The sequence below is a fragment of the Filicampus tigris genome, chromosome 12, assembly GCF_054856515.1.
Source record: "Filicampus tigris isolate MCC_2025a chromosome 12, RoL_Ftig_1.0, whole genome shotgun sequence".
NCBI classification, from domain to species: Eukaryota; Metazoa; Chordata; class Actinopteri; order Syngnathiformes; family Syngnathidae; genus Filicampus; species Filicampus tigris.
In genome coordinates, this window is record NC_141228.1 from 4983899 (window position 1) to 4995000 (window position 11102).

At 40.2% G+C, this 11102-nt stretch overlaps 1 long non-coding RNA gene across 2 annotated transcripts; it reads right to left on the minus strand.

Annotated features, from left to right (window-relative positions):
* Positions 1-904: 904 nt before the first annotated feature.
* Positions 905-6917, minus strand: LOC147138122 (uncharacterized). Of its 2 annotated transcripts, none has more exons than XR_015088860.1 (6): positions 6769-6917; positions 2023-2069; positions 1875-1925; positions 1378-1488; positions 1139-1193; positions 905-1025 (listed from the first exon to the last, which is right to left on the minus strand). It is a non-coding gene; the product is annotated as an uncharacterized LOC147138122 (long non-coding RNA). The 2 variants fall into 2 exon arrangements; XR_015088861.1 differs by lacking the exon at positions 6769-6917 and adding an exon at positions 3219-3274.
* Positions 6918-11102: the final 4185 nt, after the last annotated feature.

Sequence of the window (11102 nt, forward strand, 5' to 3'; positions counted from 1 at the left end):
GGACATTTGGGTTTGATATTTCATGTTGTTTCACTGCTTGCTTGCGTTTACTCCTACAGTTAAAACATGCATGGTATAGTTTGCTTAATGTGTGTGTAAATATCAGGGGTGCACAAGTCTGGTCCTCGACAGCCCCTATCCAGCTTGTTTTAAGATCTCTTCCTCTTCCAACACACCTAAATCAAATTGAGGATCGTTATCAGGCTTTTCAGAGCTCGTTGATGAGCTTATCTTATTGAATCAGTTGTGCTGGAAGAGGGATCTAAAACAGACTGGATAGAGGCTCTTGAGGATCCGACTTGGGCACCCCTGGTGTAAATAGTTGCTAGTCAAAAATGTTGTCTGATCTAGTGGTAACCAACATAGGGCACACGCTGGTTCTTGCCCAAAGTCATGTGGGTTGAGCTCCAGCTCTATGGTTACCCTGAAGATGATATTCACGGAATATCAAGAAAATAAAAAAAATATTGTATACTAATGGTATTATAGATGATTCTAGTCTCATCTTTTTGGTAAGATTTGCAAGATTTGAAATATGCATTTCAACTCATCCCCCTCTAAGCACCTCCTACTCCATACAGTGATTCGACTAATCCCACTCGCCCACAAACATGAACGCGTTTGCCTATCACACGTCACAGCGCAGAAAACGAGACTAGCTCATTAACTTCTGAAGTATATTTATATATTGAGGTAATTAAAAAAAAATGTTGAATGTGACCACTTCATTTTAATATATTGTAATTCCCACAAACACTGGCCGTCTACTCATGCTTTTGTATATGTGGCCATGGAAATTTTTAAGATAAATGGACTGCCGGGAGGCACGGGGAGGAATGATTTTAGGCCACAAAAGAAACTACGTCAGAGCATTGTGCTTAAAAAACAGCTGTGTTGTCATATTAAGTAGTTTACTTGTGAGATAACTCACCAAACATACAGTCATGAATCTTTGTCTCTTCGAACGCCTTCTTGCCGCTGCAACGATGCTGTCTCTTTCGGATCAAACTTTTGGTAGTTTCCGTCTAGAGAGAAAAACAAAGGCTGTAACATTTATAAAAATAGCAACTAGTGCGATTTAAATTTGTCTAGAAAGACATTTCATTGTCGAAGCAAATTAGAGAAATACATGACATACCATTTGGTGTATGTTGTGGGGTTGTAATACTGCATCGCACCGTATTCCGATATCCCTATGGAAACAAAATCCTCAAAAGTTAGGGAGTAGCAACAAATTCTGATATTGTTGTCGTGTATCTCGGGATCCTGAACACAAAATCTGGATTGTAAACCATACTATGCCAAAAAATACTACTCCTGTGTCCCTGTCACCAACTTTATATAGTGATATAGTACAGCAAGACAATGGTATAATACCAGGGAATGCAATTGCTTGTTGTTGGGTCTCTCACTGTGGATTATGCGACTGTGGAGTCTGCGGATGGTGGTAATGGGAACCAGTGCTATTTCCACATCCTGATATCCCATCTGAAAAAGACAGTAGGAAATGCACAAGGCAGTTAAGGTGCTAAGTTAAGGTGCATGATGCTAACCTCGAAAGTGAATAAATGTCATTCAGCTAGTTTAACATATTGCTCTGACGCAGGGATAAAGTAGTATGCAATGTGGCATCCAAATTTTCACTTTCAGATGGCAAATATAATGTGACAAAACACACATACAGTCATACAAGAAAGATGTTTAAACATGCCAGAATATTATGTTTTGTGACTGCTGCCTGACTTTCTTGGATGGAGAGTGCCGGTAGGCACCAGAAACCAGAACTACAAAGGGGCACTTGGAAAACAAGTTGTGACTCACACATGATACAGACTGCTCCATCTAAAAGCATGGCACACTCATGTTTAATATACCATTCCTTCCATGTTGTAGGGTCTTGGGAGTTTTCCAGTGTGGTGTTATACCTGAAATTCATGCACATAATTTAGACAATGTGTCTTCTGCAGTATGCATGATGCCATCTACCTCCTCAGAACAAACATCTGAATTTGGTTCACTTACCGTTATTTTGATTAGTTTTCTTCTAGGCTTGATACTGGTATGACATCCTGAAAGAAAGGTAGAAAAAAAGTCAAAATGAGTGTGCTGCAAAATATCTCTTCAAATTAGTTTCGCAATAAAAAAACAATTATATCAAACCACACAACTAGTGTAAAAATTGATAGGTAAAGTGTCAGGTATTTACTATTTAGGGCTACAATATCCTTGTCTATCACAATGGTTAAATACAAAATACAAAGGCTTGGAAGATTACAAGTTTGTACAATTCAGATTTGTTTCCACTTTGTGATCATGTTATCATGTTATCAAAGCTAGCACCTTCACGCAAGTCTTGCACTGTGTGTCAGTTCATGGCGAAGTGATTAGAATGGTCTTATTTATTTATGCATGCATGCTATGATCAATTGACTACGCCTTGGTTTCTCTTTTGGTAGCCTGTACAATGTTCGCCCCTTGATTTGTCTCTTGTTGTGGCACCCTGGTGCACAACAGCTGTGCTACCATGATTGTAAAAATGTTTACTACAAGTAACGGACGCGTGTTCTATCATGCCAAAATGGTTATGTGATTTTTTTTTTTTTCATTTGATGTTTTTCTATTTATTTAGTTATTTTTTATGGCTGTGTGAACGTTTGGCGCATTATATTGCATGCGTAACTTGATCGTCCGGGACTCTATTGGTAAGAGCGTTCTGATTGGCTGACTATCACCACGTCATTCAGTTACAATGCATGCAATTGGTCAATTCGTTTCATACCGCGAACAGAACCCCGACAGTTAAATGATAAAAATGAAAAAAAAAAAAACATTTTAAATACATCGTGATATTAAATCAAGTCTCCCCAAACTCGGCTCTCAAGGGCCGATGTCCTACCCGTTTCTATCCAAGCTGTAACACACATGATTCAAAAGTTATCAAGCTTCTTCAGAGCTTGCTAATGAGCTGATCATTTCAAACAGGTGTGTTGAAGCAGGCACAGAAGGAAAACAAGCAGAAAAGTGGCCATTGAAGACGGGAGCTCGACAGGTCTGTATTAAAAAATACATTGGTCATACTATAACTGTTATAGGTTTGGGAACAGACCCATATTTAAAACAAACACACAGAATCTTTACACATAGCTTTAGCTCAATGTAGGTAAAGTTAAATCAAACATAAGCACAGCACCCAAGAAAGATAATTTCCTCAAACTTACTGAAAAAGCATGCAGAGAGATACTCGGAGCTGGTTTTCTGTACTCAAAAGGGCGCGATGAAGCCAAGTGCAAATCAGTGCGCAATTGCGCATGTGCTGCTGGGTCTTCTTCTTCTTCTGTTGCATTTCCGGCAGAGGAGACGCTTACTGTCCCCCGCAGGTTGCTGGTGCTACTTCATGTCACACCAGTCAATACGTCACGCAATCTAGTTTTATGCGGGAAGTCCAACAACCTCTAAAGGCTCATTTATGATCAACGTTAAATACGGATCTGGTTACGTACAGTATAAGAGCCTGAAGGATCTGAAAGTAGAGGACTTCGCATTGAAGTGTCGCACAGAAATGATACAAATATTCACATGTTTATCTTGGTGAGCCTTACATCTTTTACTAAAAGATGGTCTTTTTGGGGGGATGAACCATTTTTGAGTTAGAGCCCTTGCTATAGTGTAGCTATCAGATTAAAAGTATATTGATAATAATAGTTATAATCAGAGCTGGGCATTTTACTAAAAATTGAGCATCCGTTGTTCGTCATCGATCTGCAGCGTGGTACCCTTCCGTCGTCCGTCATTCGCCTTTTATTCCGGGGGGGAAAAAACATCTCAATCAGACTTGATAGCCCCCCCACCCCCGCTTCCCGATATTTGAACAGAAAGAAAGTGAGTATCAAATGTTAGAAGAGACTGGATCAATTGATACTATTCAAACAAAGAACAATAGTCGGCAACAGTAGGTGTGCAGAAAATATGACCCATTTATTCCAAACATTTGGGTTACACAAATTCAACCTCAAATATGAGACTGCACCTAAATCAAATAAGTACAAAATAACTACCTTTGCAAACACTCGCAAATGTTCACCGCCCAGTGTCATAGCGTCCTTGTCCATGTTTTCTGTGTAACCGTGTAATTCTATGAATGTGTGTGAAGTGTTGGAGAAGCAGATCTCATCTCTATGCTGATGGGGATGAGCAATAGATTTAGCAGCGAGCCAGGGCACAGATCCAAGCATCCACCCTCACTCAGTCATCCCCAATCGCACCGCGACACTCTCCCCTAACACCAGCCCCAGAATTGGGGCTTAGCAATTTGCCATTGGATTTAATCCATTTTTACAAATATTTGGCCTGAGTATCTTTTTATTGCAGTAGATTTAACGGAAGGGTACCCACGCTGCAGACAGATGACATATAATGGACGCTCAATTTGTAGTAAAATGGGCAGCTCTGGATTTAACCTAGAAGTAGCATGAGGAATAGAAAACCATTTCCATCTTTACATTGTTGAATGCTGCACTCGTCATATTTATATCCAACGTTTGTGTTTAAGCCATTTAGTGTATTATTAATTTATCCACCATTTGCACAATGTTAACAATGGGATATATGCCAGCATCTATTTAATGATAATATTCCCGCAGATAATTAAGGTTTGGTTTCTTGCTGGTTCGTCCAAAAGATTAATCTACATTAAAATAGTTAACCACAAATAAATAATAAATAAGGCTTTCAGTAATTCAATGGAGATGGAGGATAAATGATCTGCCTCTTTCAGGAAGTGTTTTTAAAAACACATTCCAACTGATGCACTCGCCACCATTTTATATAAAATTTTCCGTACTACTACACTTGTGTGATATAGTTTGTAATACCATTAAAGGGCAAGGTAAATTCTCTCTCTTTCTCTCTCAACGAACAGAAAATATTATATAAAACACACACTGTATTAGGCTCCAAACTACATTGTACACCTCAGTCTACTAAGTGGCAGACCTCAATCTTCAGTATTTGAAGTGTATGAGTGTCAAACACTGCATGCAAATTAGGCTAAAAATAGAAACGTAGCATATCACGATCACTGTCGCTTTCATCATAATGGATGAAACTACGTGTCTCCAACTTTTTTCTTGCATGCATGCGATACAGAGACCAGAGCATGATGACAGAAAGCAGTGGGTGGTTGATAAGAGAGCCAAAAGCGGGAATGAAGAATAGACGAAGGAAAAGAGGTCATAGTATTTATAGAGAGGTTGGGAAATTTTTGGAGAGGATGGCAGTGGTAGAAAAAAATAGACAATTGGACAATTATGATAAATAAATGACCGAGGTGTTTTACATATGGATAATTAAAAGTGGAATGAAGGAGATGAAAAATTGTACATGAAAACAAGCCATGCAGGTGAGAGTGACTGATAGATAGCCAACTGTTGAAACTGAAAGAACAAATACATCTATAGACAAAAGGGCAGAGATGTCAAAAGCATACACATTTATTTCTCAGGTAGAAATATAGATATTGGGATTTTTAAATTCTTTAGTCGAAGTTGAGGTATCAACTCCAGCTTTTTACTTGAGTAAAAGTATAAAAGTGATGGTTTTAAAACTACCTAAAGTATCAAAGTAATAGTAATGCAAGGGGGAAAAAAATGCATTGAAGCGGAAGTTACACATTTTCTTTTCAATATGTTTTATGCGACCTGATAATCTAAACATGGTTTTCTGATTAATCTTGCATTTGTGGAACAATAATTACTCAGATGAATCCAACCCACCCCAAAATGTTTGACTTGACTTTAAGGACAAGTAATTGGGTTGCATCACTAGGGCATATTGTGCACTACCACACCTCCCTCCAGAATATTTTTTCTAAAGGTCATAATGTATATTTTGATTACCAAAAAAGAGGACACTCAGCACGATATTGAAAAACCATGCAATATGTGATAAGGGTGTTGCATATTGCAATTTTGATATTGTTGAAATATTTAACATGTATCTAAAGAAATTAGGTCTTTATTTTCGAATGGTTTTTTTTCATGTGGAAAAATAATAAGGTGCAATGTATTTGATCTAGTTAAGTTATTTACTCTTAGTAATGCCCTGAGATGCTGATCTCCTATTGGATGTTGATTGGTCAAAGCATACAATTCTTGTCTTTTACATTCTGCACTGTATGTGCCATTATCACAATGACAATATTTTTTTCAATATATTGTACAGCCCTAATTTAAAGTATGCATCCTCTGTGTGAGTAAAAAAAACCCAAAAAAACCATAATCTCTTTTGAAGTCTTACTTGACAAATAGTATGACCAGAGCTGGGCAGTCCGTCCCTGGGCCGGACCAGTCGGACCCTCCGGCCCGGCCGGATGCCCATTTTTGGGGCGGAGGAGTGGGGGGTGACACATTTAAAAAAATGGCTGGACTAAGCATGGCCGGAAGTGGTTTTAGTCTGGCCCACTAAATCTCAGCCTGCTCGGTGAAAGGCTTCTTTTTAGGCTTCTTTCTACTCCCGCGTCTGCGCGAGCGACAACTGCTGTTATAGGGATTGTCGTATTGCCCCTCCGCCCCGCCCCCCCGGTAATGGTATGCCCCAGTTGCAGGTGGGAGGCGCGGGTTACGTGATGTGACGATAAGGAAATACAAACACGCTTGAGCGCACGTTGCTGTCTCACATGTTGCGATAACATAGTTTCCCACACGGAGATGGATGCACCACGCAGCTCATTGCTGCCGCTGCAAAGTAAACATTACTTAACAAGCTACTCACCCACGTTCCCCCTTAGCCGCCAAATTCAAGATCGTTTTCACAATAAAATTAAATGCATCGTCTAGTCATCTCGGTCCCTTTATGGTTGTAGCAGGCACGATATCCATTGTTGTCGCTGTCTTTTTGAAGCGAGGCCCCCCGACTTGTTTCAAAACAATTTGTGTCCATGAGTATATTCAGACGCAACCACATCAAGGTGGAGTCCATGCACTTTTTCCGGCGTTCCCTACTTCCGGAAATGCGCCACAGCAAACCTGCATTGTATAGTGATTTGCTGGTATGCTTTTATTTTGAAGGCCGGGAAGGAACGGAAGTGTGCAAAATAAATAAATAACCTGACTGCGAATTCTGGCCGTCAGTTGGACCCAAATAATTATACAATACGACAAATCCAAACCCGGGGCTCGCAATGCAAGTAAGCACGCAGTTGAGTAAGTACTACTGGCGCATTTGAAGCGTGTCCACAGCGGGTTCAAATAGTAAATTAGCCAGCTAATGATCTTTAAAAAGCCTCTGTCGTTAGAGTCTCTCCCGCAGCGACGTCAATCACGGATGCTTTTTTTTTGGGGGGTTGGGGGGCGGATGGGTCGAGGGCCGACAATGCTTATGAATATGGCCGGAGGGTCGCAGCCGGAAGGGTACCCATGTCAAGGGTGGAGGGTCGCGGCCGGACCGGCAAAAAATGGTCAAGTGCCCAGCTCTGAATATGACAATGTTTTAAATAATACTTCTCAAAAATACAGCTATAGAAAAATGTTTTACTATATTTTCACTGTAATAATGTAAATAATAAAACAGTATTCTCACAAGGATATTAATTTATCAAAGAAAAAAAAAACATCACCTCAGTCCTTAGTTTTCGTTCTAATAATTGTTTTGTACTCCATCCTGTGTTCCTGATTCTGACAAGGAATTCAGGTTTTTTCTTCTTGTCACCAGAACCTCCAGAAGATTTGCTTTCAAGCTGATTCTCCTCCATCAACCAAAATTAGAAGCTAAGAAGCTAATTGCTTCACCGCTATGCCATTATCTGGAAATCGTGCACTCATTCATGGCCCCGAGACCAGACATCGAAGTTTAGCAATAAATGTTGTGACAGAAAGACATGGTAGACATGATAAGTTGTTGAACAAGAGTAAGTACTGATTAGACCTATGACCTCATTTAGTTTCTTCACCTTATGTTTGATATGATTACAAATCAATAAGTATCCTGCATTCCCAATGAAATAATCTCTATAAATCTGAAGACTGGTTGAGAGCTGCTTACACGGGTAATGGCTGAGCGGTCTTATGGGCAGAATCCAAATCCTCTTCACTTCCCACAGCCTATAAGCACTACTGACTGCAACAGCTTTATTTTACACATTTCAAACTGATTTGTTGTACTGTGTGCAGTGATTTCATTATTGCCCAACAGCACACACTTACTAAGTGATGTGAAATTTACTATAATTACACGAATGTCTTGTTAAGCATAGTTCTTCAGGTTGTATGTATGTGTGTGTGGGTGTGTGGGTGCGGGTGTGCTTGAGGCTATGTGTCTTTGTGTATGTTGGGAGTGAAAGAGGGAACGGGTCTTCTTTTTATGTTGTATTTTGGTTGTTTTTTATTGTACAGCACTTTGTGTTGCATTTGTTTGTATGAAAAGTGCTATATAAAAAACATTTGATTTAATTTTGAATTGAATGGCTTCTATTGTGTTGGTTTCCACAGAAAAGATGTAATATTTTATAAAACAAAATAAAATTATTTGGAAGAATATTGTGTATCATGTGAGGAGATGAAGCAACAAACAGTTGCAAAGAGAAAGATACACAGTGCAACAGAAAGATGAAAAAAGGAAGAGCAGACAGAAGTTGGAGCGAGGACAAAAATAAAAATGACACACAAGAGGGAATCAAAGATGAGGCTTAGAAAACATAAGCCACAGAGTCACTGTAATTGAACATGGTTCGGGTCAGAGAGGGGAACAGAGTGAACCATCCGGATATGATGAAAGGATCAGAGATTCAGTGACAGATGTGAGAATGGTGGGCTTTCACACAGATGTACCTGTATTGCACCCAAAAATATTACAGAAGATTTGTAACTTTGAAAGACCAGCACCTGTCACAGTATATTCTGGTTTACACTTGCAGTACAAACGGCCCTTTAATTTGCCATCTGTTATTTATCTGTGATGATTAATAATTTGCCTTTCATATGTACACTTTTTTGATTCCTCTCCTTTTCCTTTCCTCACACAGTTAAAAAAAAACATTATATATGAAATGAATGGCACCGCCATGTGCATTCTCGACAACGATTTCATAAGAAGGCTAACTACCCACCATAACATTCATCCAAGCACCCAATTTCTACTGCTCATTCTTGGAAAGCTGGAGTCTATCCCAGCTGACGTTTGGCAGAAATGCAGACTACACTCTGGACTGGCACATATTCAATATAAGTGATCTGACATTCACTGAACACCAGAGGTTTCACTGGCGTACTCACGACTGACGGAAACTTTGAAACACGTACGGACTAAGCGCTAAGCGGTTTTCGTCACTAACCTAAGAGGTGGGCAGTCCGTTAGTGCCGACGGAAGGTCCATCAGATCTGTCAGTCGTTCATTGACAGATTCCCGTTTCGCTGGCAGACAGATGACTGGTGGAAACACGTCTGGCGTGTGTGTGTTCGCGAGGGTGACTGTACCAGGGTTGCTTTGAGCAGAGCGGAGGAAGCACTCCTTGACAGGAAAAAAAAGTTTGAAGATCGCTAGTCATTCTGGTGATCTGTGGCTGTATTGGCTGCGTAATCTTGGTTCCCACTCTCCAAGTCTGCACCTTTTTTAGGTTGTCCCGGCTGGTGAAGGACGCTGGCTGTGTTGAATACCTTTCAGTCTCACAGACCTCAATGACATTGTTCTATATTGCGAAAGCGTGGTTAGAATAATGATGACGGACTGGCGGGCCAGCCACAGGCGAATGATGAATGATTGACTGCCAAAATTTACTGACACACCCACCTCTGCTGAGCACGTTTGCATGTAAATAGCTGTAGTATCAACACCAAGTAGCGACAACAATTGTCAGCGTATTTCAATGACATCTTTGACTGGATACATACAATCATTCTGCATTGGCAGGGCAGATAAGGTAAAGCTAACGTTGACTCCCGTCCCGTGGGAATCCTGTGGGATTCCCCCAAAAATGTCATCCTTTATTCTGAGGTTTGCAGTTTGACTCTTGGCTTACGCCTTCCTTTGTGGAATTTGCATGTTCTCATATTCTGTGTGCTTATGGGGTTTTTCTGTGGGCACTTGGGCTTACTCCCAAAATGCCAAAAAACATAAATGCTAGGTTAATTGAAGACTTTAAATTAGACATGGGGTGAATGTGAGTGTTAAAGCTTGTTTGTCTTTATGTGCCCTGTGATTGCATGATAATTAGTCCAGGGTGTACCCTACCACTCATTGGAAGTTGGCTAATGAGGAAATGTGCTATTAAAAATTGGATGGACGGACAATGGAAAAACTTCTCTCTGCACACAGCCACTGTCGCAGCAGCACTCGTCACCTGCAAATATGACCATTCCACCATAGCTCCCACAGACCCACGGGGGCCTTGTGACCCATAACACATTTTAAAAACCGGATCGATAACTGTGACACTGACACGCCAACACGGAAGGGGCCTAAACGTTCTCACCTTTTAACCGTGTTACAGGATAATGGCAGCTCACGTCAGAATGTGGAACACTATCTGTGAAAGTATAAATGGAAGAGGACACATAAAGATAAAACAGACAGCTACACCAATACTCTTTCACTCCATTTATTCATTGCTCAGTTGATGCATAAAGGTACTATACATAATGTTGAAATGGTGATGCTGCTTATAACTGAAGGACAGATTATTATTAAAATGTGAAAATAAAAGCAGACCAAAGGAAAAGACACAAGGTGCTGTACGTGGTAAACAATATTTTCATCCATCCATCCATTTTCTATAGCGTTTAACTTGTTCAGGATCACAACATCACTTAGCGGCAAATGAGCCCACGCAGGAAGTCAGGCAACGTACAAATGCAGACTTTGCAGAGCCCCTTCTCCTCCAAAAACTTGAACATCTAAAACGGAGGTTCTAATTCAACCTCTGTTTTGAAGAACAGTAGGCGGTTAAAAGAAGTGATTAGTGAAGAGTACTTCTAGGCAGTGCATATTGACGGAATACAGAAAATCAACACTGAAGAGGCTGACTGTGCTTAATTAAACCTGTTTTGGGAGGAAAAACATTAATTGACATCCTCCAGAGTGTTTTGTCAGTCTCACAGTTGAGACTAATCAAC